Source organism: Crocuta crocuta, unplaced genomic scaffold (assembly GCF_008692635.1).
Source record: "Crocuta crocuta isolate KB4526 unplaced genomic scaffold, BGI_CrCroc_1.0 scaffold448, whole genome shotgun sequence".
NCBI lineage: Eukaryota > Metazoa > Chordata > Mammalia > Carnivora > Hyaenidae > Crocuta > Crocuta crocuta.
In genome coordinates this window covers 1,171,936-1,198,392 of record NW_027532411.1, presented here as the reverse complement: position 1 = coordinate 1,198,392, position 26,457 = coordinate 1,171,936, and the positions used below count along the sequence as shown (strand labels likewise).

At 38.3% G+C, this 26,457-nt stretch overlaps 1 long non-coding RNA gene across 4 annotated transcripts in view; it reads left to right on the top strand.

The window, feature by feature from the left end:
• The first annotated feature begins 3,098 nt into the window (after positions 1–3,098).
• Positions 3,099–26,457, top strand: part of LOC144243790 (uncharacterized) — a 537,988-nt gene continuing 514,629 nt past the window's right edge. For 3 of the 4 annotated variants that reach the window (XR_013338774.1, XR_013338772.1, XR_013338773.1), the window contains exons 1-2: positions 3,099–3,375; positions 22,784–22,872. This is a non-coding gene — a long non-coding RNA (uncharacterized LOC144243790). Of the gene's footprint in view, positions 3,376–20,437; positions 20,494–22,783; positions 22,873–26,457 lie in introns of all 4 variants that reach the window. The other variant, XR_013338775.1, reaches the window with a different exon arrangement.

Sequence of the window (26,457 nt, the reverse complement as noted above, 5' to 3'; positions counted from 1 at the left end):
ATTTTAATTAGTCAGGTTATTTAAATGTGAAATGGTGACCTAATGGAGTTTTATGCCTGATAATAGCCAGAGAACATATGAATAACAAGATCCCTTTTCTATGGATAGATGATAAGCAAGTTGGTATCTTTACCTTTTTAAAAATTTTAATAAAGTAGCAAAACTTCATTTGGGTTTATCTTTTTTTGTATCTTTTTTTTCATTAATTAGTACTTTACTCAGTTAAGGTAAATTCCAAATATGTTTGTAATGTGAAGAAATAATAAGAAGTTTGAAATGCATCAGTTTGATAAATTTACCACAGAAAACAATGTACTGTATTAATATATTGAACTAGCATTAGAAATTAATTCATTCAAAGAAGAGAAACTGATTCATTCTATGCTTGTGAGGATATAACAAAACTGCTGTCTTCACATGAAGGTAGCAAGATGGCACAACTTCTGGAAGGAAATTTGAAAATATGTCTTTCTAACTAATTCTACTGGTGGAATATTATCTTAAGAACATAGTCCAAGATATGGGAGGAAAACTCTACCCACTAATGTATGCATAGCAGCATTATTTACACTAGTAAGTAATTGGAAGTAAATAAAATGTCCAACAGTAAGGCAGTTTGTATTACGACATGTTACATGGCTATTAGAATCATACTTATGGGTTCTATTTAACAGCATGAAAAATGATTATATCCTAATGTTAAGTAAAAAATTTACAGAAAACTATATACATTCTATTATTATAGATATTTATATGTTAATTATATGTGTTTGTTTAAGAAAGATTTGCAACTAAGTAAAAAATTGTGAACAAGAAAACAAGCCTAAAGGAAATATACATAATTATATGTTTGGTGGTTATTGTTCTATTTTTCATCTTTTGTAATGTGTTTTAATTGTTTTTATGATAAAAAATTATAATTAAAAAGAAATCCAACTGCACAGAAAACTTCACTCCCCACCTTATAGACAGAAATTTAGATGAATTATGGAACTAGAAGAAGAAGAAAAGAAAAGGAGGTCAAGTGGAAAGTTAGTGACAAAAGTAGTGGATAAAGAAATATATAAGCATGAGGGTAGCATTCCTGTGGGAGGCCAGGCAAATATGAACAGATACCTAGATGGCCTTGAAATTCACTGTACACAAGTGAAATTTGGTGATCAGTTGCATAGGGAAATTGTTTAAAAAAATGTAGCTAAAATATATGACGAAAGCATGGTGTGAAAAAGAATTCAGCAACATGGCAGATGGAGAGATGAGGGACAATACATTACCTGAATCACATCCAGCTTCTTGAACAGTTCTCCCAGCCTCATCTGTGAATTTTGCTGAGTGCTGAGTAGCAAGGCAGGTTATCACCACTAAAGACTTGAGTCAGAGCCAGAAGCTATCCCAAAGAAACTTGGTTAAGCAGGAGCCTATTCAAAGAATTGAAGATAGAAAGCTATTTAAACAAGTTGTAAACTATTGCGCTGAAGTGGTGGCCACTTGTGAATGGAACATTCATATTCCACCATGATAACTTTGAAGGAGGAGTAGTCTCCAAAAAATAGCAAGCTATCTTTGATTTGATGTTGGCAGTAAACAAAGCAAGGGGTTGCAATAATACATGTGCTTTTTGAGACTTCAAAACATGAAAACATGTGATGGTTACTTGTTCTGGAGTTTCCAACTTTCATCTATCTACCAAATGTGTCTGTATGTAATTAATAAACATTTTAATGTATGGATACAGAGGGAAGTATTTGTGAAAATAAAAGGGTTAGTGGATTTAAGGATAAATGTTGTATTCTGAAGGGTAATCATTTGGTCATATTGTAGACTCTGTGCCCTGATTATATGAATGTTTTAGCAAATTATCCTGCCTATTTATGTCTTTGTACTGGCACACTCAACAGTTGTCTCCACTTGACTCCATTTTCTCACCTTTTGTCATTGGCTGCTCTTTAATTCCTTGGAATTTGGATTCCATTTTTACCACTTCAGTAGTGTTTTTTAAAATCTTCCCTTACTTACAAATAGGCATTGGCTTTTCCTTTTTCTCTCTGCATATTTCCTTATGCACAAACCCTTGGTTTTGTTTCATACCAGTTGACTTTTTCTCCTAATTGGATAAAAATGGCTAACATTTAGTGACCATTTACTCTGTGCCAGATATTGCGCTAAGAATATCGATAGATGCTACTTTGAATTCTTTTCCAGTCCAGGTTGGAGCAAGGGGTCCTGTGATGTTGGACTGGGGTAGTTACCTTGATTCACTTCTCCCTTGAAAACAATTCCCGGTATAGTACCATAGTAATAATAATAAAAAGAAAAGAGGAGCTTGCTTTCACAAAGAAAATCATGTCAGTTAAGTAGAGGTTTCTCTTTACTATAAAACCAATTTGGAAATTACATAAGGAAGGAGCGTCTTTACAAAGGAGATGCCTTTGACTGTTAGTAGCATTTGCCTCTTTGTTTCTTTCCTAGCTTAGTGTTAGGTGGACATCTGACAAGGGAATGTTTTTGGCCCTAGTTATCTAGTTATCTGTCCCATTGGTAATGTTAGCCAAGGAATTGTCTTTGTGCTATGTAGACCTGAGTAAAAAGTGCCACAAAGAGCTCTAGCTATTCCATTGGTATAAAGAAATTTATTATAAGAATGCAAATACCACAAATATGGAAGGTTTGAAAATTATTTTAAAAAAAGGTTTCTTTGTATCCGCCTCAGTGAGTCCAAAGTTTCAACTGGAAAAGAGTAGAGGCAGGAGAGATAAAATGACATTCTACCCAAAGGCACATTCCAGGAGGATGTTTTAACTCAGCCTCTCCTCTGCTGCCCTTCCTTGCCTGTGTGTGTTAGCCTTATTCCTTCTTTCTGCCTTTTCTTCTCCCTCCTCCCGTTTCCCTGTGGTTACAAGCTCCTGTTGAAGTCGGGCTAGGACGCTGTGACAAAGGCAGAAGGAGAGAAGGGAGGTATTGTTTCTATTCAAACTCTCTATATCTTTCCTCATTCTTTCTTGCAGCAAGCATTGCACATGACAGTGGAGAACACACACACACACACACACACACACACACACACACACACACACACACATTCTGTGCCAGAGCAGATCTCCTGAAAACTGCTGCCAAGTGGCCGCCGCCCAAGAGACTGCAGAATTTCTGGCACTAGGCAGAATCGATGGCTGCAGCCAAGTGATTGTTGCTGAACTTACCTGTGTCGAAAGGTCAGCCTTGTGGTGCTAAGGCTGGGCACAATCACTGAAGGCAAATTGGATTGTGAATGGAGGCCCTGAGGCATGTTCTGCACTTTGCAACTGGTCTGGCAGGCTCCTCCACCTCCTGAGTCTGCCACGGGCATGGGAAACACCTGGGCAGTGACAAAGGCAGGTAAGGCAGCTTCGCCAAGGTACAGTATCAACTACCTTTGTTGTGCCCAGAAAACTGTACAGTAATGGCCACGCTCAAGAGCAAGTGATTCGCCAATACACTGCATTGGGATGAAGCTCCAAATCTTTTCATGAGGCATTTACCTCAACACTTCAACTCTAACATCATGTGTTATTTGAATGAATCCTACACTGATTTGTAATGTAAATAGAAATCTTACCAATTCAAGAAAATACTAATGATTCAGAGCACAGCTTAGAAATTGTTTTGTGTATATATTTTCCTGTGTTTGTGTCTGTGTGTGTGTGTGTGTGTGTGTGTGTGTGTGTTAACTGGTGATTCATCGATTTAAGAAAGAACCATGGTTATCAAAGAATACCTCAAAGTGTAAGAGCCAAAGTTATTTAACCATTGATCACTTTTGTTCCTCTCTTCTTCTAAATGAAAAATAGGTAAAAGAAAAAATACTGTCTAATTTGTAAGAGGGTGAGAAGGATGGATGAAATAATACCTTCTTTATGAATGAAATGCAACTGCAACCTCCTGGGACTGCCTCTGTGCCCAGGGAGCCATCTTTTCCTCCTTCCTACTTGCTGCTGTGAACGATGTGTCTACCCCCTTCATTCTACCATCTAAGCCTAACCCTTTTTACCTTCCTTGTCATACACTCTTTTACCTCTTCAGGAAAGTCTCCTTTTCTGATAACTTCAACTAACTTCCTACCTTTAGTATTTAAATGTCATTTAGTCTTTCTCACCTTTTAGGAAAACCTTCCTCAATTCTACAGTATCTTCCAACTCCCTTGTATCTTTCACTGCCAAACTCATTACAGTGTGATCTATACCTGTCATCTTTATATTGCTTCCCATTCTCTCCTCAGCACACTGAAGTCTGGTGTCCACCATCACCGTCTGACTTGTTAATTTTAATTTTAATTCTTTGCTTATTTGATCAGTTGGCACTACTTAATCCTGTTGACGATTTGCTCCATTAGAGGTGTTTTTTTCTCTTCGTTTTAATGACACCATACTCTAGTTGGTAATTTCTGCTTCTCTCAAGAAGCCCTTCCTTTTGGCTCTTTGTTGCATGTGAAAAGGTAATTCAGGCTGATTCTCACTGATCTAATGTAAATATTTTAATCTTATTTTTTATAATAGAAGGCTAATGTAATATCAGTTAATATCTATGGGATTCCAGTAAATTTTGATCATCAATTTTAAGTCCTTGTATTATTACCATTACTTTATAGTGGCATAAGCAGCTAAGATCGTCTGTTATTTGACTCCAGATCTATTCTTTCCCTTCTTTTTCCCCTGGAAGTGCTGAATACTTCATTAGGGCTATTGTCTTTATTTTAATGGGATTCTTCACGGTATAATCCATACTTTCGTCTTCAAACTATTACAGCAGCATCAGTATGAAGTATTCATGTTATTATCAGATTACACTTAGTGAGCACCTGCTATGTGCTATTTCACATTTGTAATGATCTCAACTGTATTCTGGTAAAAGGTGTAACATAGAAACAACAATCATTCTAGTCCAGAACAAGTCTGCAGAGTTAGATACACTTATGTCCCAATATTAGATCAACGGAGATAAGATTCACACCAAGTCTACCTAATACCCAAAACCTATTTTCTTTCCATTGTACATATTTATATTCTTTGCTATAACCCAACGTCCTGGTTCAGAACACTACATTTTAAGATTAACTAGTTAAGTGATAGCTTTTTATCTGGTCTTTTCTACTCTAAAACATGACTTTCAAATGTTAGAGATGAAATCGACATTGAAGCTCCTGAAACCCCAACCTTTTTGGAATGACCAGACACATTTCTCAGATTTCTTTTATAAAACTTTCATTTCCCCTGTCTTGGTTGTTGGTTGTTGACTTTGACAAGGTTTGCTACACTGTCAAGTAAATTTCAAGAAATTACTCTAAAAAGCACACACTCTGAATGTCCACATGAGGGGTTGCCACAGGAATGAAATAGAAAGGAGTGATGTGAGAAACTATAAGAGAACAGATAGAACTAATTGGCTGCAGGACAACTAATTGGTTGGCGGAGGGGGAGTGATTTTGCTCCCTTGCTCCCAGGAATATTTGACAATGTCAGGAGACAGTTTTGGTTGTTAGAACTTGGGGAGCGGGAACTGTTACTGGCAGCTAGCGGAGAGAGGCTGGGGATGCTGCCAAAAATTGTACAGTGCACAGAACAATTCTAGCCTCCCTCTCCTACAACAAAGAATTTTCAAGCTCAGAGTGTCAACAGTGTAGAGGTCAAAAAACCATGCTGTAGAACACAGGGGAAAAGGAATACGAACGGAGACTTTGCAGAGACTTTGCAATTTTGAGTCTCTGTGACAACAGACATGGAGATTTCATCCAGAGCAATTAGAAGCCCAGAAGTTTTGCTACATTACTGGATAAGAGGATGAGTCATTTCAACCAGCTTGAGCTTGAGGTTAATGTGAGAGACACAGCTGGCATAACCAGGAGGCAGAAACCTTAAACTAAAGCAAGAGGGCGAAGAAATATGGATATAGAAGTAATTCACCTTGGGGTGATAGCTGAGACCACTGAGGTGGCTGAAACGTTCATGGACATGTGGGAAAAGAAGAGTAAAGGCATTTTATTGGTACTTTAAAAACATACATCCTTTGTATAAATAGTATATTTTTAAGTGATCTACAGTAAGAATTATTTCTGCTATGCCCATCTGTTTCAATATGAGGAATCAAAATTTGAATACCAACCTTTCTAAAATAAAGGTTTCTGGACAGATTTAGCTTCACTTTGTTAATAGTTTGTTTCTTTTACATTAATACCACACTTTCTCTTTGAAGCAGTTATCAAATTTAATATTTATTTTTGCTTAAGGTTTACATGTTAAGATGATAACGTGGCAATGGTAAGAGTAGTTGAAGATATTTTGCTGTAACTCAAGATCAGAAGAAGGATGTTCATAAAGAGAAGTGTAGCCTAGCTCCTTTTTTTCCAGTCCGTCTGCTTTCTGGCTTGGTTTCAAAGCACTTAATAGTTTCAGCTTATACTTGCTAAACATGGAAACATTGAAACACCACACCCTTGTGTTGCTTATAATGAATAGTGTCTTTAGCACAAACATATTTTTATCAAAGCACCTAGAGTCAGCCTGCCACACCTGTCATGTTATTACTCAGCCATACTGTCTGGCTGCCTAGTCTTATTTTGGAGAAGTTGTGGGGTAAGGAGCTCCTAAGTTAAGTAACCTGCAGCTGAATGATTTTAATGATCCAGGCTAAGGATCATTCCACTGCATCTCTTTCTTCCTCCAAAACAAGACCCATAATCAAATTAAGAAGTTCTTATTTTTGGATACTTGTAACTTCACTTACCTGATCCTAGAAAACTCATAGGTTGTGTAGAAATATTGCTACTGAAGAATAAAATGTTGGTGGATAGGACACCCACTGGTTCTGTAGAAGGATGAGTTGGCAACATCTGAGCCCTCCAAGGCCTTCAGGCACAGTGAGATTTGGAGTTTCCCAGATTGGAGGAACCAGTTTGGTTCCTCTTAACTCCCTTATAAAATTTTCTTGACTTTATTGCTTGTGTCTTGTGAAGATTCATGGCTTCATCTGCTCTGTCTTTTGAATAATATTTACAGCTTTGTTAGCCATGGCCTTAAAGAAATCATAACCTTATTCAAATAGATGTCTCATCCTGCTGAATAACGCATGACCTACACATGCTAAGAATAAACTGGATGGTGCCATGAAATCTTCCACCCACGTAACTGGAAATGCATGGAATGCATAACTATGTCTCAACTGCAATGCTCTCTGCAGAAACGGCTCTTCATGTTGGTAGAGGAAACCACCTACTCATAATTCATTAGAGGGGTCTGGAAGTGTCTGTGTGGAAATTTCTCCCTCAGGCCTGCTATCGTATCTGAAATTCTTACCATTATGTACAATTCTTTGTCTAAGACATCATTTCAGTAAAACACCTTTAAAATGCATAGAAATATCCTAGAAGGGTAGGAACATTGATTCCATTGAAGCACAGATGGGTTTTTCCTAATTTGACCCCTCTTTCTTAGAAAGCAGAACTCTGACAAAATAGAAGAAGAATATTTGATCAAGGTAAGAAAGCAGCAATATTCCAGGCACAATGGGCATAACTAATGGGGCCTATTGTAGTGGCAGTAGGTAGATAAGGCTGGAAAGAGATGAGGCATGAGACAAGGATCCGTTGAGATAAGCATGCTGCATGAGGAAGCAGAGGATGCCCTTTGGACTGTGGCCGTTAGAAACCTATCCTTGAGACACAGAGGTGGGTCATTTCAAGTAACAGCAACATACACTAAGTCAATAACAGTAACTTCAAGTATTCTTTATTGGATTCCAGGACCTTGGCTATATGTTTCATATTCATTATCTTATTTAATTCTTACAACAACTGCAGATGAATTAACAGACTCAGAAAGGGTAAAACCTCCCCAGGAATGAAGTTAAGAAAGTGGGAATCGTCGGGATTATAAATGAGGTTGTTCTGGTTCCAAATCCATGGTATTAGCCAGCGTCCACATTGCCTCTTTATGATCTTTCCCCTTGTTTTCTCTCCCTCTTGCCATCCCTGCAAACTTATCCTTGACATATGCTATTTTTCCCATCTAGAATGTCTTTACCTTCTTTTCTACCTACCGGAATTTTTAAAAAAATTTTTGATAACTAGGTGAAATGGTGAAATATCACCTTATTTTATTAAATTTTTTTGAATGTTTATTATTGAGAGACAGAGAGAGACAGAGCATGAGCAGGGGAGGGGCAGAGAGAGGAGGAGACACAGAATCTGAAGCAGGCTCCGGGCTCTGAGCTGTCAGCACAGAGCCCGACGTGGGGCTCAAACTCACAAACTGTGAGATCATGACCTGAGCCGAAGTTGAACACCTAACCGACTGAGCCACCTAGACGCCCCTCACCTTCTTTAAAAATTTTTTCTTTAGTGTACAATCTGTTGCATTCATATTACAAGTTATCAGGAGATATAGTTCTATTCCCCACCAGATTATAAGATAACTTTTTAAATTATAATGTTTGTAGAACAGAGTCTAACTTTGCTCATTGAACACAATAGATATCATTAGACATTTGTTGCGTGAGTAAATTTGGTCACAGATGTCCTGTAAAATTAGAGAGTAAGCAATTTTCATCCTAAAGTTACCAACAAAGGATTATGTTTGCTAGAGTTGGTTTTAGAAGGCAGAAAATAACATAGTACTTTCAAGAATATTTTCATTTTTTAATGAACTAAAATTTTCATTAGCTGTCAGACAGTTGTTACCAAGGTCACTAATTTGCTTGTGACTGGATAACTGAATTTTGTTGTCTATCCTCAAGTGACATAAAAATGGAAAAAACTATGTGTGTGTGTGTGTATATATATATATATATATATTTTTTTTTCCATTCTTATACCTTTGAGGACCCATAATTGTAAACTTCTGCCAAAGGCGAATATATGCACTGTAAAAATGAGGAAAACAAAATGTGTGCCAATTTATTATTCAATGCATTTATGAATAAATGATATAAATGGGTGTTAGGAGATATAAATATGTATGCTACAGATAGAAAAACACCTTATAAATAACTTTAAAAGAGACATGTAAAGGTGCTGTAAGTGTGGGAAACACATCACATATGGCCCTAGAGACATAATGCGAAACATCAGAGAAACACGTGGTTGCTTTTTGTGGTCCTGGGAAACCAGAGATGTGTATTTCTCCATTTCTAAGTTTTTGTGTGTGTGCCTTGATGATACCAAGCTCTTTACAAAATTAGAACAAGATAGATAAGTCCCTTCACCTATTTATACTTTTCTTAAAATAGAAATTGTTTGTTTTATATTTCTCAATATTAAATATAAATTATATAAATAGGAAATGTAAATACTTCTGAAGTGGAGAAAAATTTATTGGAGGGTTATCTTGTCCCTGACGTTTTCTCTTCCTCTTAGCCAGTGGAATGTATTTTAGTAACTGTGCTAAACCAAATCAAACTGAGTGTGTGTGTGTGCGTGTATGTGTGTGTGTGAGTGTGAGTGAGTGTATCTCTCCTTACCCTTTGTTATTTAAGAACCAAAAGTAGTTAGCAACTCCACTTGCAGCTTAGGATATGAATATCAAAATGGCGCATTTATATAGACTATTTTCTGCTTCTAGATTGAACATCATCCATCCACCCATTCATTCACTTCATGCACAATAACTGAGAACCAAAAACTTTTGAGGCTGGAGTACAGAAAAGAATGTGTCATAGAGTCAGTCTTGGGCACTCAGTCTGGAAGAACAGACATAATTATAAACCCAAATATATTTTTTAAATGTTCTGTTTGAAGATCTGGTGCCATTTTCACCTTAGATTCTAGATGAAGGATACTTTAAAACATTTGCCCTAGGGGCGCCTGGGTGGCTTAGTCGGTTAAGCGTCCGACTTTTGCTTAGGTTATGATCTCGCGGTTCGTGGGTTTGAGCCCCGCGTCGGGCTCCGTGCTGACTGCCAGCTCGGAGCCTGGAGCCTGTTTCAGAGTCTGTGTCTCCCCCTCTCTCTGACCCTCCCCTGCTCACGCTCTCTCTCTCTCTCTCTCTCTCTCTCTCTCCTAGAAATAAATAAAAATATAAAAAAAAAAGATTTCTAAAAAAAAAAAAAACATTTGCCCAAGAAGAACCACCCACTACAGATTGCTGCGTACCACACAATTTTTGGCTGTGTGATAATTTTTTAACTGTTAAAGGCAGGTAGCACCAGCAAATGACCCAAGCTTTATAGCTCTGACCTCAGTTGTAGTCACTCATGAATCCACTGGGAGTTATGCCATGGGGGCTTCCTGTCCTGACATCTGTCATCTGAAGAGCGTTTTATTTCTGACCTCGATTTGGACTAGCAGAGAGCAGCAGATAGGGTAAGAAACTGAATCCATTTCTTATAATATCTAAAGATAAAGCATTTGAAAGTCCTAGCTATGGTTGTAGGCACAAAGAAAAGTTACTTTGTCCTTTTCACACTCTTTATCTGCTCAATTTATAGGGCATTATTGCTTAATAATTATGCAGGCAGCCTTGAAGCTAGGCTTTCTGTGTTTATTACTTAGTTCCATCATTTACTATCTGTGTGACTTCAGGCAAGTTATTTAACTAGTGCCCATTTCCTTGATGGTAAATGTAAAATAACAACACCTGCTAATAAGATTGTTGTGTAGAATTAGTTAATTAATGGATGCAGAGCAATTAGAACAGCACCTGACATATAGGCAGTGCTATTGTTATATTACCAAGTCTTTACAACACTTGTTTTTGATGGGCTGGAGAAGGCAACAGATACCTTCTCAATATAATACTCCAAACAACCACTGTCCCTAGATTGGAGTTGCACATGAGGTAAAATTAATTTGTCATCATTATCCTATGGAGATTTAAAGATCTGTCTACTATTATAAGAGAAGTCCTCTGAAAACCAGTTCTAAGCAGCCTTACAAGGCATTGTTCTTATTAATCTGCCAACCGGTCCTTTTATAGAAAGCATCTCATAACTCAAGGGTACTATCCCCACCAGAGGTATTTGCATTTTAACAGACTAACTAAAAATACACATAGCTTCACAATCCTGAGGTATAGTTTTTTGATGGTGAATTTCCAGGTATCATAATCGATATTGAGGGAGCTTGGATCTCCCACAATGAACTGAGATACTCAGTTCTGACCCAGCTTCTGACTCAGAAGCTGACCCAGTTTAGTTGCATCCCCTGGCTATCTGCAGGAGAAAATCTTCTCTGCAGAAAAGTTTCCCCAATTCTCAATGAAGGACTAAAGGACTCCTACAAATAAGACTAAGAAATGAACTCCTAATAAAAAATCCTTGCATGTCAGAGGAAGCCACTTTGACTTAAAAGTTCTAAGTCCAGCAGACAATAGATTTAGAACCTTGAGATACTTGAATTTTTTTCCGATACAGAGTATACATATACAAGAATATCACATTAAATGTTACATGCAATAACTTAATAATAATTAAAGACATAAAGGATGCAGAAGTTTACCAATCAACAGAAATTTAAAGAACAAGGAAAAATGGAAGAGGAAAAACTCTAAATATGCAAAACACTGTTGATTTAATGATAAAATAAAACTCAGCTATTACAGGTCGCATATTAGAACTGAAGTTAGAATGAAAAGGTTTGACACAGAGAATGGAAAAGAAGTGGTATGTAAAGAGAGATAGTTGGTTGTGAATTTTCCAGACCTGACGAAATAAACATGTGAATTCTCAGATTTTGGAAGAGTAATGTAGTGTAAGCAGGATAAACAAAATGAAATGCACACATTATTGTGAAATTGCAGGACGTCAAAGACAAAAAAAGACCTTAAAAGCAACCAGAGAGAAAGAACAATTAAACTAGAACAGTAAGTGGAGTGACAGTGTCTTTCTCAACAGCAATAGTAGAAGCAGTTCCTCCATAATGGAGTCATGTTCTCAAAGAGTTGAAAGGAAGAAACTTAAGAACCATTCATCTGTATACTTAGCAAAACTATTATTCAAGAATGAGGGTGCAGTAAAGAGACTTTCATAAAAATAGAAGCTGAAGACAAAATTTACTACCGAAATTCACCAAAGTCACTGCTTTAAGGAACTTTTTAAAGCATTATTTCCCACACTTTTTGGTCTTTGGGACTCTTTTACTCTCTTGAACATTTTTGAGAGCCCCAAAGAGCTTTTGTATACATGGATTGTATCTATCAATATTTATATGAAGTAAATGGAGAAATTAAAAATAGTATTTATCAATTCATTTAACAATAACAGTTTAAAAGCTAGTATACATTAACTTAAAGGTAATATATTTTTTATGAAAACAAGACCATATTTTTTAAAAATAATAAGAAGAATGGCATTATTGTACATTTTTCCATCTCTCTTTAAAGTCTGGCTTAATAGGAGACAGATTCTTGTATCTTCTTCTCATGTCATGTAGCTCCTGGAAGATCCCACTGAAAGAGAAGAGTGAAAATGGCAAATAATTTTTAGTGTTTTTATGGAAATACTTCTGACTTCATTGATCCATTGATAGGGTCACAGGCACATACAGAGATCTCTGTCTCATAACTTTTTGAGAGCTAATGTCTAAAATAGGTCCTACAAGAAGAACGTACATGATACTAGAGGGAGATATGAGATACAAGAAGGAATTTTAGTAAGAATAAAGTGGCACCCAGGGCTCTTGAGTGGCTGTCGGTTGAGCATCCAACTTTGGCTCAGGTCATGATCTTGCAGTTTGTGAGTTCAAGCCTCTCATCCGGCTCTGTGCTGACAGCTCAGAGCCTGGAGCCTGCTTCAGATTCTGTGTGTTCCTCTCTCTCTGCCCCTCCCATGTTCATGCTCTCTCTCTGTCTCTCAACAATAAATAAACATTAACAAATTAAAAAAAAGAATAAAGTGGCAAAATATGCAAATTTGCAAATAAATATGTGCAAATATGATAAGAATGATGCATTTAATTGGTAGAGTACATATAAGCATGGATAATGCATGTCTAGAATGAAGAACAGATAGTAATGATAAAAACAATACTAATAATAGCAGACATTATTTATTGACAACTAATGTGTCAGATCCTATGCTGAGCACAATCATTTAATCCTGACACTAAACTTGTAACATAACTACTCTTATGATCATTCTTTTTGTAGTTGAGAAAATTGAGACCCACAAAAGTAAAGTAACTTGTCCAGGGTAGCAAAGTCAGTAAATGATGGGCCTATGATGCTAAACTTTGCAGTCTGACTCCAGGCATTACAGTGGAATAAAATGATGTCTAAAGTTGGAAAATAAAAATGTAGGGGTGAAGAGTAACTTTGCTAAGGGGATAAAAAATTAATATCTAATGGCTGCCTAGTATATGCTTAGGTAGAGAATTTTAAGTCTTCATTCTAATGGGGTCTACAGTCTTATGGGCAAAATAAGTCTTAGGCACATGAAAAATGTATACATTATAACACAAAATCATGTTGCCAGAGCTATAGACATTTCTGGGTAATGACATTGTGTAGAAGTATGGGGACAGACCATGGAGGAAAAGGATTTGAGGTTGTGTTGGAGGGTGAGTAGAATTTGGATCAACCACGAGGTGGTAGAAGAGTTGAAGTGGGTATTTGGGCAATGGGAAAAAGACAGAATAGGCAATGAAAAGTGGTTTAATATTGTACAAACCGTATTTGAAAGATGATAAGCCTGTCATGTATAATATATGAAAGTTATTATGGATGTTTCCAAACTTCATGTCAGTTGTGTCCTGTGAGCCCCATGGCCTTCATCTTTAGGCAGATAACAGAACTGTTATAACCATCTCCTGCCTGTGTGGTCTTCTGCAGTGTTTTTCTTCTTCTTTTTATCAATTCTCTTTATATTCATCTGGTCACCAAATTTTCATGTGTCTTTGAGTTGGTTTATGTTGCTGAAAAATGCTTGATGTTGCTGTATCCAGGAAATAAATCCAGTGTGGTGAGGGAAGAAACACTCTCAAGACCTGGAATAACAAGACCTTTTTTTCGCTGCTCTATTGATTACACATGACCTGAATCAGCTCTTTATTCTTTAATCTTTTCATCTCTGACCTGGGGAGAGCAGCCACATCACTGCTAGATAATGTTGAAAAACATTGACTCATTCTGATAAAGGAGGGTTGCTAGAAATCATTGGCTAAAATCTTAAAACTTTTCATTGCTATTTTAATTTAAGCAACACTGTGCCATACGTTGTGTTTTAATTACTAGCTGGGTTTCTAAATGTAGACTGTAATTTGATAAAATATCTGTAATGTAGGCAAGCTACTATAGCTAAATACCCTTGCCATTTGCTGATACATATTGTATGTATACATGTGCACCATATGCACACATATGGCTGTAAGACTTGGACCTGTATTTGTAGCACTTCCATTTGTGGAGGTTCAGAACAGTGTTTATAGGAGTAGAAAAGAGAAAAATGGGAATGTCTTTAACAAAAATAAAAATCTGCAAACTTTCCTCCTCAACCATCCTAAGCACATGCCTAGTGTGCTTAATAATAATAGTAATAGTTAATATGGATATAGCGCTTCACAGTTTATGAAACACTTGTGCATAATTTTCACTGTGATTATGGGACACCTAAATGTGGGAACAAAGCCAGTGTAACGCTAGCATATGAGTAATGGGGAGGAGGTGTGGATTGGGTCTGTGAGCTACGTAGCGTCTACATTGCAGGGCAATATTTGGTGATGAGGAGTTTGCCCTTTATTATGTATGCAAAGGAAAGCTACTGAAAGGTTTTAAGCAAGAGAGTGACATGAATTAATTTACATTTTAGAAAGTCTCCCAGATTCCCACATGGAAATGGATTGTGGGTGGATGAGGGCGATTGCATAGAGACCAGTTAAGAATCTACTAAAGTAGCCATGCTGAGAAGTGGTGGTGGCCTGGGTGTATTCACCTTGAAGCTAATAAAGCTTTATCTTCAGGATCCCTTGCTTCAAAACCTACTTTTTAGGCTAGGGAAGAGCCTGAGCAGTGTATTTGTGACATCATGTATCTTGGTGATATTAGTAAAAATAAGACTTGGCTATTAACTGTTAAGACAACTGTTTTTTTCCATTCTGACCTTCCGTCCACCATACTTTCACTTGGGTGGGGTGATATTAGAGTGGCTATTGGCTTTTTTAGGATCTTGTCAAGGGGAAGTTGAGTTGGGCATACATCGTTTTAACTACAATTTGGAAAGTTGTTTTGGATGGTCTCATCATACATGTGAAGCACGGTTCTTTGATAATCTTTATGTTTATTAGAGAGCCAAAGAAATGTAGATTAAAAACTAATGATGAGAAACAAAAGTGGTAAAGATGAACCATAAAATCACTGGAAATTATCCTGACGTGTAGAAGTGAATTGTGTAACCCCTAAATTTTCAAACTGCATTAATTCATAAGAGACAAACTTTGAGTAGAAGTAATTGATAGCTCACTGATTGTTTGATAACCTAATGAAGAGGAGTGGATCATGTGAGCATATTGGGAAAAGATGTAAATTTGCTATTTTAGTAAGAGAAAGAGATCATGAAACTAATGCTACACCATTCCCAATGAGAACATCAACAAACTGCTTAATGAGTTTTGCTGATTCTCAGAGTATTTTAAGATGAGTCACTAAATATATAGAAAACTTGAAGTGCTCTGACATAGGGCTCACCTACAAAAGAAACCATAAAAATGTGACAAAAGTCTGAAACATGTACATGGCACTTCAGTAACACGTGGTGATGCTGACATGAACCTGGTAAGCTGTCAGCAGCTGTCTTCAGCTTGGTGGAGGAAACATGGAATTATCTATTGTCTTCACCAAAAACTATTTTGTGAAACTGTTGTTGCATGAAGAGGTGATCAAAGAGTATGCAGCCAGTTGTGTAGGAAAAATTATAGAGATGTATGAACATCTTAATAAAAATAGTATGTCATTTTTCCAGGTTTGTATAAACTTTGTAGTATTTTTCAGTTTAAAAATGTGTATGTTTGTGTGATTTTCTTTTCCCCATTTAAAAAATATATTCTTCCTTTTTTAACTTAATTTTGTATGTGTAGCTCCTTAAATATGGCTTCTCAAATTGAACAAGCCTCAGGTTGTATCAAACCTGGATCTGTCCTTCAACTTGGGTTGTAGCTGAGCAAATGGAGAAAAGTGGAGATATTTAGGAGGTAGTTTGGAGGTAAAATAAATTCTCATATGGTTGTCTTTTGAAGGGCTAGATCCCATTTCTGAGGGATGAGTGAGTTAAAACGGAGAAAAAAAATGTAATTCCTTTAGAGTCCTACAACTTGGAACTAAGTAGGATGGAATCTAGATATGTTAGGTTTGGTTTTTGTAGGGTGTTTTTGAGGATTCGATTAGTTGATGCCGACAAAGAGCTTCATGTGGTGTCCAGCACATTGTTGAGGGTGCTTGTAAGTGTTGCTATTATTAAGATGATAAGAGGTTTATTCTTTAGGTGCACATGTTTTTGTTGTTTTAAATTGGGTGTTATTTATTTTTCCATCCACTTGCCAATCTCTCTGAGGGACTCAGCCCACTCTGCTATAGGTTTCCATTTTTTCTCAGTGGATGAAGAATCTCTCTTCTCTGCTTCCTGCTTGTCACTTTTCAGTGAGCCAGTGCCCATAACTAGGAGTGGCTGCTCATAAACAGCAGGGCTCTGCAGCTGATCAGCCTGTGGAGTTTCAGTAGCTGCTCATGCTTCACAGCTGCTTGGGGGAACCCATACATGGGATAGAAAGTGTACATGCTTCAGTAGGGATGTTGGTGGTACCCTCATGGTTTGTTTTGTTTTATCATTTTAATGCTTATTTTTGAGAGAGAGAGTGAGAGAGAGAGAGAGAAGAGAAGAGAGAGAGAATGAGCAGGGGAGGGGCAGAGAGAGAGGGAGGGAGACAGAGAATCCGAAGCAGGCTCCAGCCTCTGAGCTGTCAGCACAGAGCCTGACAGGGGGCTTGAAATCACGAACCTTGAGATCATGGCCTGAGCTGAAGTTGGACACTTAACCGACTGAGCCATCCAGATGCCTTAGTGGTACCCTCATGTTTTAAGAGGTGGGAGAATGGAGTCACACATTTGCTAACAATACATCAACAGGGGAAGCTGTTAGGCTCCAGTGCTGTTCTAAAATAATCAGATCTAGCTAGTTTAGAGTATTTTAGGCAGATTTAAGATGGAGAATGAGATGAGATTAGTCTAATTGTTAAAGATTCTACATAGAAGAACTTCTCTAAGTGATTTGCTACTGAAACTTGTTTCAATGACTAACAACTCTTAAGGTCTCTTTGGACTTCTCGGTTACTTCAGTGGAACATATTTTGTCACAGTTAATGAGGAAGAATAACATTGATCTCTTTGAGAACCACAATCCCATTCAAGTTTTTGTTTTCTATGTGTTATCATAATGAGTTCCTGCTTTATCATCCCACATGCTGATAGCCCTCTCTTTTTAATTTTTAGTTTTAATTTTAAGATCAGAGACTCGAAGGCTTTCAGGTATACAGGTACATGTTTAAATGCATGCACAAGTTGTTTTTCCTGGGAGGAAATGAGAGCTCTAAAATTGGGTGTTTTTGTAATGTTCCTTTCCATCTTCATGTAACAAAGACTATTGCTTCTGTTCTCCCAGGCTACCACACCCTTAATTGGTCATCATAAATCCTGTGGGCTTTCAGCAGTTTGCCAGGAGAGAGAGCAGTTACTTGTGTTTGTTCTTTCATTTGCTGGTATTCTGTTTGTTGGACTTCTAAATTAGGAGAGTGCCTGATAGAGATTCCAGTTTTAATTTGAATTCTGCACTTTAATTATGGGTTTTCCACCTGCTCAAATAGGGGCTGGGACAACTTCTTTTTCTTTTCTTTAGCAGATCCACATTCCACTACCAGAGCTTTAGAACTCTCTGGGAAATAATGCAAGCCGATTGTGACTTCTTTCTTTCTGTCCCCAGTGTGGCACTTGAAATTATGTAAGATATGGGTCAGTGAGAGAGAAAGTCTGACTGGAAAGAGAAGTCATTCAGAATTGAAGAAAGATTCAGTAGGATTGAGATTTGGGGGCAAAACCCCATTTAGTGAGTTTCCCTTCTCAGTTTGCTTAAAACATACAATGACATCGAACAATCTGATTTTCATAGCATGAAGAGTTAAATGTTTCCATTTGAGTTTTATGATAGGTAAACCAGGTATCTTCAGAATTGTATGGTAAACTGTTGTCCTCAGGCTGAAGGATCATTCATTCTACGAACCAATTTTTGCATGAACCTTTTATTTCTTGTAACAGGAAAGAGTAATTCCTACTCTGAACTTCTAATGATTGTTTTCCCTTCTCCCCAGTCCCCTCTCTAAATATCTATACATACATGTATGTAAACATGATTCATGCATGCCGTTACAAATATGCTTATATTTACATAAACAAAATATTTAACTTTTTTTCTTTGGTCTGATATCAATGTTTTGTAGCTACAATTGAATAAAAGCCCCAACAGAGTCAGGAAGTGAGGTCACTTTTATACAGGCTTGTGAAGACGTTAGAAAGTGGGGCGTCTACAGCCCAGGGGTAGATGTCTTCCCTTTCACTGTGATAGACTTGGTTCAGTGTAATCACTGTAGGTCAATGTGGAGGTGATTGAAGGGTGTGCTGGAACAACTTCTCCAACGGTGCATCACTTACTCTGTGGAAAACTCTAAGTTCTCTTTTCCTCACTGCTTTTCATCTGATCAAATGCGCAGTGCTAGATCAATAGTTTAATCTCTTAACCCCAACAGGAAGAGGAAGGAATGACCTAATTATTGCAAATTCATCACTTATACTGCTTTTGGATGTCACCCTCCCCCCCTCTTAGTCACCTTCTCATGACCAGCTTCTCCTAAACTATACTATCCAAACGTTTTGAGTCTGACCTACTTATTGAAGAACATGCCCAGAGATTTTTTTTTTTTACAAATAGTTTATTGTCAAATTAGTTTCCACATAACACCCAGTGCTCATCCCCACAAGTGCCCTCCTCCATGCCCCTCCCCCCCCTCCATCCGTCAGTTCTCAGTTTTTGTCAGCATTCAAGAGTCTCTCATGGTTTGCCTCTCTCCCTTTCCCCCACCATTTCCCCCCTTCTCCTCCCCCTCGGTCCTCTGTTAAGTTCCTCCTAATCCTCCTATACGTGCAAACATATGATATTTGTCCTTCTCTGCCTGACTTATATCACTCAGCATAACACCCTCAAGGTCCATCCATGTTGCTACACAAGGCCAGATTTCATTGTTTCTCATTGCCACGTAGTATTCCATGGTATAGATAAACCACATCTTCTTGATCCATTCGTCTGTTGATGGACACTTAGGCTCTTTCCATGTTTTCGCTATTGTTGAGAGTGCTGCTATGAACATTGGGGTACATGTGCTCCTATGCCTCAGCATTTCTGTATCCCTTGGGTAAATTCCTAGCAGTGCTATTGCTGGGTCATAGGGGAGTTCTACTGTTAACTTTTTGAGGAACCTCCACACTGTTTTCCAGAGGGGCTGTACCAGTTCACATTCCCACCAACAGTGTAAGAGGGTGCCCGTTTCTCCACATCCTCGCCAGCATCTCGTGTTCTCTGATTTGCTCATTTTAGCCACTCTGACTGGTGTGAGGTGGTATCTCAGTGTGGTTTTGATTTGTATTTCCCTGATGAGTAGGGATGCTGAGCATCGTTTCATGAACATGCCCAGAGATTTGATCCTGTAATTGGATCCTATACTTCCTTACAGTAGCTCTTCAGAGTACAGGCAGTGAGTGGTGGCCCTTGATTAAGCATTGAGGGTTTTTTGTTGTTTAAATGAACCAATAAATATTTCACTGGGACATCACTGGCATCTTGATTTGGTTTCAAAGTGAATGCAGCTACATGCCTCGAGTGACTTCTTTTAAACAATTAGGTCCTGTCTCCACCTTAACATTTTGTTCATTAGTCACTGTTGAACCTTTGTCCTTACTTGTCAGTATCTGAGGAAACATACACTTTAGCTCACAATGTCTACTTATTCTCTCCAACACTGTGATAAGAGTTTCCTTACTCATGGCCAACCTGTCAGAATGGAAACTCTGTATCACTGGGGGGGATTGGGAAATCTCGCTCAAGCTGTGTCCCTGTGACTCTAGTTAGGATGAAAATGGAAAGTGGTGATCTGGATGGTTATAAATGATAGGGGTTTTTCAAGTATCTGGATATTTTCATCTTTTAGATTAGTAGACCCCAAGTTCTTAAATTTGTGGTCCAATAAAAAAATTGAGGGGTCTCCCTAGGACAACCTTACTTTGGTCAGGTTCAAAAAAGTAACAAGCTCTACTTCCTTTTGCCATCATTTCATAAAAGGCAGGCCATATGAATACCAAAAAAGGAAAGGTCATAATCTCAGATTATAAGAGTGAATCGATTGTTTCATTGGAAACATGCTCTCTCTTGTTCTCATTTCCCACAGGACCCTGTGAGAACCCTGTGTTGGGGCTGAACACGGAACCTGCTTTGGGGACATAGGTCAGCATTTGTTTGGATGCCTGATATTTTGACAATACAGGCCACAGATGCCTGTCAGTGTAGGAGTCTTCCTTATGTGTTTTTCCTTCTTATCGACATGCTGAGGTGGTTGCTTTATATTTCAAGAGTTCTGCTGAATGGGTATGTCTTCCTATAGATGGCTTTTAAGTTCATGTTGCTTCTCTGGTAAGATAACTCAGCTGTGCTGTGGGCTTAGTGACGATTACTCATTCTGAAACAGGATCAGCCTTACCCTTCTGCAGAGTAGGCAGTGGCTTACGTGGCATGATTTGTGAGGTGCTGAGAAAGCTTGAAAGTAATTCTTCCACTCAGTTGCCACACTGCTTGAAATCAAAATGCGAATATTTATTCCTTTGGGCTCCTTGAGGAGCCTTCTGTGTCCTCGTCTTTATTTACCCTCTGCCCGTAAGTCATCTCCATCACCCTGAAGGCTTGAAATACTTTGTAAAATGTACCTAACAGGACTTTGTTTTTATTCAGGTATGGCGAGGCCAACAGATCAGGAGACAGATGTCATTGGAAGGTGGTGTGTTACACGTAGTTCCCCAGAGGAAGGACATGCCATGTTTCACAGGGCCACATGGGGAAGCACCAGAGTCTGCCAGGAAGCGTCAAGAGCAAAAGGCGAAAGCATGCACAAGAGGCTTTATTGTGATTTTCAGAGGAAGGAGGGAGAGGCAGTGTCAGCAAGCTAAGCAGGTTTAGGATGGGATAGTGTAAAAATCTGAGGGGGGCTCTGGGCTGGAGGGGTGGCCCTTCCTTGTCTGGTGCCTGGCTGTGGGAATGGTTATGGCAGGGGAATGCTGGTTTGATAGAACCTGATGAAGGAGATAGTTGCGGTGAGAGCTCTGGATTAGTTGCTTTGCATATGAAAGGCATGCTCTTAGGAAGACCTTTGCAATAGGTAGGAATGACCTAGCCCTGGGAGGGGTACTGAGGCTAAGGATGGCACAGCATCAAGAATGCAGAAAATAAGAAAAACATAGTTAATACACAAATCCCCAAATTGGTGTCTGCTTCCCAGACCTCCCTCTCATGCATATTCATCTCTCCAGCTGCTACTCAGCACCATCGCTTAGATGCCCCAGGCCATTTCAGAATTAACCTGCCTCAAGTGAACTACCAATCTACCCCCAAATCTGGCCCTCCCCCTTTCCCCATCTCCGTAAATACTACCTCCAAAAACAAGCTGGAAGCCTGGGCAGCACCTTTCTTTTCCTTGTTTCCTATGTTACGTCCGTCTGCCACTCCTTTTAGTTCTTCCTCCAGAATAGATCTTACACTTCTCCTCCGCTCTTAGCCACTGCTGCCATATGAGTCCAGATCAATACTTCTCATCCATCTTCCAACTTCCAGTCTTCTCTGTGTGGGGAAGACACGATAGACAGCAAACCAACAATTATTTAACAACCAAAGAAAAAGTCAACAAATAAATATAGAAGCTATAAAATTATAAATGCTCTGCTCTTCTCCCATTTTCTCAGTCCCCCATCATTACTGCCCTGCAGCACAGGACAGGATCTATAATCCTGATATGTGCTAGAATAAACTTGTAAAAATATTAAGCAGAGCTATCACTGCCTTAGTTAAAAGTCTTTAGAGCTGGAAGGTTTCAAACATGCTCAGAATCCAGCCCACTATCTTACCATGAGCGAGACAATCCTGCAGGATACAACCACAGTCTAGCACTCTGGCTTCATTTCATGTCGTCTTCACCCTCACTCACTGTGTTTTGTAGCTTTTTTGAGTTTCAGCAACATTCTAAACTCTTTCCTGCTGCAGGAACTTGGCAGTTGCTGGTAACCTCTATGTGAAAGTTTTTTTCTGAGACTTTGTGTGCCTCTGGCTTCTTCTTGTTTCTTACTTATCGGCTTAACAATTGCTTCTTTAATGCTTATTTATTTATTTTTAGAGAGAGCGAGCAAGTGAGAGAGAGAGCATGAGCCTGTGCATGCATGAGTTGGGGAGGGCCAGAGAGAGAGGGAGAGAGAGAATCCCAAACAGGTTCCATAGTGTCAGCACAGAGCCTGACACGGGGCTCCATCTCACAAACCGTGAGATCATGACCTGAGCTGAAATCTAGAGTCAGACATTTAACCTATTGGACCACCCAGGTGCCCCAACAATTATTTCTTTAAAGAATACTTCTCTGATCACCCTCTCTAACCACAGCTCTCCCCCCACCACTCTACCTATCATATATAACATCAGTTGTTTATTTTATACTATACTGATGTTTGGTTATCTTGTTTTCGTTACCCTGTTACAGGGTCTTCTCTGCCTGAATGTTAGCTCCAGGAGGTCTGGCCATCACTTGTCCTCTCACCATTATAGCTCCTTGCATATAATAGGTGCTTGGTAAGTATTTTTTAGATGAAAGAATTATTTAGACGATGCCTTTTCACATGATTTTTGAGCTTTATTGAAATATAATTGACATGAATAACACTGTGTATATTTAAGATGTACAACATGATGACTTGATAAAGGTATATATTGTGAAATGATTACCATAGTAAGGTTAGTTAATACACCCATCACCTCACATATACTATTTGTGTGTACGTATATACTATTTGTATATGTGTGTGTATTGAGAACATTTAAGATTTGCTCTCAGCAGCTTTCAAGCATACAATACAGTATGGGTAACTGTAGTCACCAGGCTGTACATTACCTCCCCAGAACTCATTCATCTTACTATTGGAAGTCTATACCCTGTGACCAACATCTCTCCATCTCCCCTACCCCCCACCTCCTGGAAACCACCATTCTAGTCTGTGAGTTGATGATTCTTTTAAACTTCAGGGCACAACTCCTGAGACACCACAGCCTAGTGAAAGTCAGCTTATCACTTTGTTTTCTTCAGGTTGGAGCAATCTCCTGGAGAAGGAGCAATTCTCCTAGAGAAAGGATAATGTATAAATTTATATAAAAGATATGTGGAGAAATTGGTGTCCAAATGAATGATTTGTGGGTTTTAAGTTTTAATTTGTTTTATTTTTTAAAGCTGTCATTTCTTAAGAACTTACTGAGTGCCAGTCTGTGCCTACTATGTTTTCAAAATTATCTTACTTACTCATCACAATAACCCTAAAATTATCCGTCTGTATTCACTATTATTATTCTCATATTACAGATAAGGTTTATGAGGGGGGATTTGTAAGATGACAGTTTTTATTTGGTTTTCAGTTTTGTGTTATTTAATAGCACTCCATAAAAATGGGAGAGTCTGTGGCCTCTGGGGCCACATAGAATTGGGTTTTCATTCCATGGCACCATTGCTATGTATGTAACCTTGAATATATTTCTTAAAATTTTTAAAATGTTTTTTAAATGTATTGCTGAAAGAGAGAGAGAGTGAGAGAGAGGGAGAGAGGCAGTATGAGCAAGGGAGGGTCAGAGAGAGAGGGAGATACAGAATCTGAAGCAGGCTCCGGGCTCTGAGCTAGCTGTCAGCACAGAGCCCGATGTGGGGCTCGAACCCATGAACCGTGAGATCATGACCTCAGCCGAAGTTGGACGCTTTACCGACTGAGCCACCTAGGCGCCCCAATTTAATCTCCTTACTAATTATTATCTTTATGAAAATAATGGAGAAACATTAGTGCCTACCCAGAGTTGTGGTGATATTACTTTAGATTAGATGATGGTGGAACTTACTGTAACACAGTGTCTGGCATATAGAAAATGTTCTGAAAATAGTAGCTGTTATGATCATCCCCAATTTTGTAGCATTTAAGAGCAGTGCATATAAAAGCAAGTGCAGTGTCTTTGGTTTAAGGGAGCGAGATGTCCCAGTTTAAGAATGTTATAAAACTATAGAAGAAATTTCTATACTTAAATGTCTTTGAAGAAGCTTGTGATACATGTCATGATTATATTTGTAGTAAAATAAAATGAAAACGGTGATAAAATATCACATAAAACATCCGCAGTATGGCTCAAAATGTAATTTCTGAGTTTATAATGAATACATTAATAAGAGCCAATGGATCAACCTCATTTGCAATTGCATTTAAAGAAAAAGATTCTTCTCGATTTCTGTTTTGTTTCTGAACTTGTTATAGTGTCGTTTTGGTATTAGAGTTGAAAAAGCTTTGAATTATGCTCTCTCCTCTCTTCATTTTTCCCCACCTCCTGCCACTGTCCAGGTCATAAAAAATTGCTCTTAATAATCTAAGAGCAATTTCCTAAGTCTTTGTCCAAACTTGTTTTATGGAAACTCAAGTGATGTGGCTGCTTCTTCTCTTTTGGAAGCTGGCTCCATGGCTCAGTAGCTTGCGCAGTCAGCAGAGATTACCCGACACTGTACCTTCATTTTCTCTTTCATAATTCCATCCTATGACTCTTAGCTAACACCTTTTGCATTATCCAGAGTAATTCACTTCTTTCCTTGATGTTTGCATCCTTCAGGTATTAGTGCACTGTTATCATGACCCGCCTTTAATTGTCACTTAGTCAGGCTTTACATATTTAGCTCTTTTCATCTTTCCCCATAAGTCCAATCCCCCAGGCCTATAATCATTTTGTTACTCTTCTTTGAGCTCTTTCCAATTTGTCTGCCTCTTTCTGGAAATGAGGCTCCCAGAAATGACTGCATCATAACACATATATTCCCCACAAGACTGTGTGGAGTCACAGAGCTGCTTGGTGGGAGAAATGATATCATGTTGAGCCAACCTCGAAATGAGATGGTGTTGCATTTCACTTTACATTTGCTTGTGCACATCACTGATCTCCTTGCCTAGGCTTCAAGTTCCTTGAGAGAAAGAACTGTGCACAGTGTTCTTGTTTGGAGTGGGTAAGTACCGTCCACCTTAGAGGCACTTTGGAATCACCTGATGACCTATAAAAAACGCTAATGCCTGGCTCCCATCCCCAGGTATTCTGATTTAATTGGTATGGGATGTGAGTTGTCCGTCAGAATTTTTTAAAGCTCCCTAGGTGATACAAATGCACAGCAAAACTTGAGAACCACTGCCTTAAATAACAGGTACTTAGTAAACATTTGACAGGTGAACGGATAAATCAACACTGCATTACTTACCTTTTCCTCAGCTAATATCAGAGTATCTCCAAGAGTAATAGACCCACAGCTTTCTGCCACTGCTATTTATGTATGCTTTGTACTTTATATAGGTAGATTCAAACTTTTCCAGGTCACCACTCATTGATTTTTTTTTTTTTTTTTTGGCCAGAATTTCTAGAAGCTTTAGAGGAATTGTATCACATGCTTGACATGTCAGTTTTCTGACAGGCTTCTTAGTTTAATGATGCTCTCATGTTTAAGTATTTCATTCTACATCCTTCCATGTGCTTGGGAATGAAGTAAATCAGTTTCCCTTCCCCCTTTTGTTTCCATTCATGCATTTTTATAGCAGTTGTCAAACCAATGAAGACCTACTTTATTTAAATGACTACAAGCTTTTGCAATGATTTTTCTTGGCAAATTTGATTCAAGAACAGCATTTCTATCTAGATGAGATTATGTAATTCATAGTTGAGAAAATTTCAAGATATAGTTCAGCATATTCATTAAGTATCATGTCAATTCAGTAGTAGATTTTTAAAGCAGTATTTAAATGCAGCATTTTTAAAGTAGATTTCTAGGGCAGTTTTAACTATGAAAAAATTGAACAGAAAGTAAAGAATTCCCATAGATTGTGTGTGTGTGTGTGTGTGTGTGTGTGTGTGTGTATGTTTCAACCGGTATTGAGGCTTAACATTATATACAGGGAAATGTCTTTTTTAATTTTTTAATTTTAATTTTTTTCTTTCATAGTTTATTGTCAAGTTGGTTTCCATATAACACCCAGTGCTCATCCCAGCTAGTGCCCTCCTCCATGCCCATCACCCCCTTCCCCTCTCCCCCACCACCATCAACCCTCAGTTTGTTCTCAGCATTCAAGAGTCTCTCATGGTTTGCCTCCCTCCCTCTCC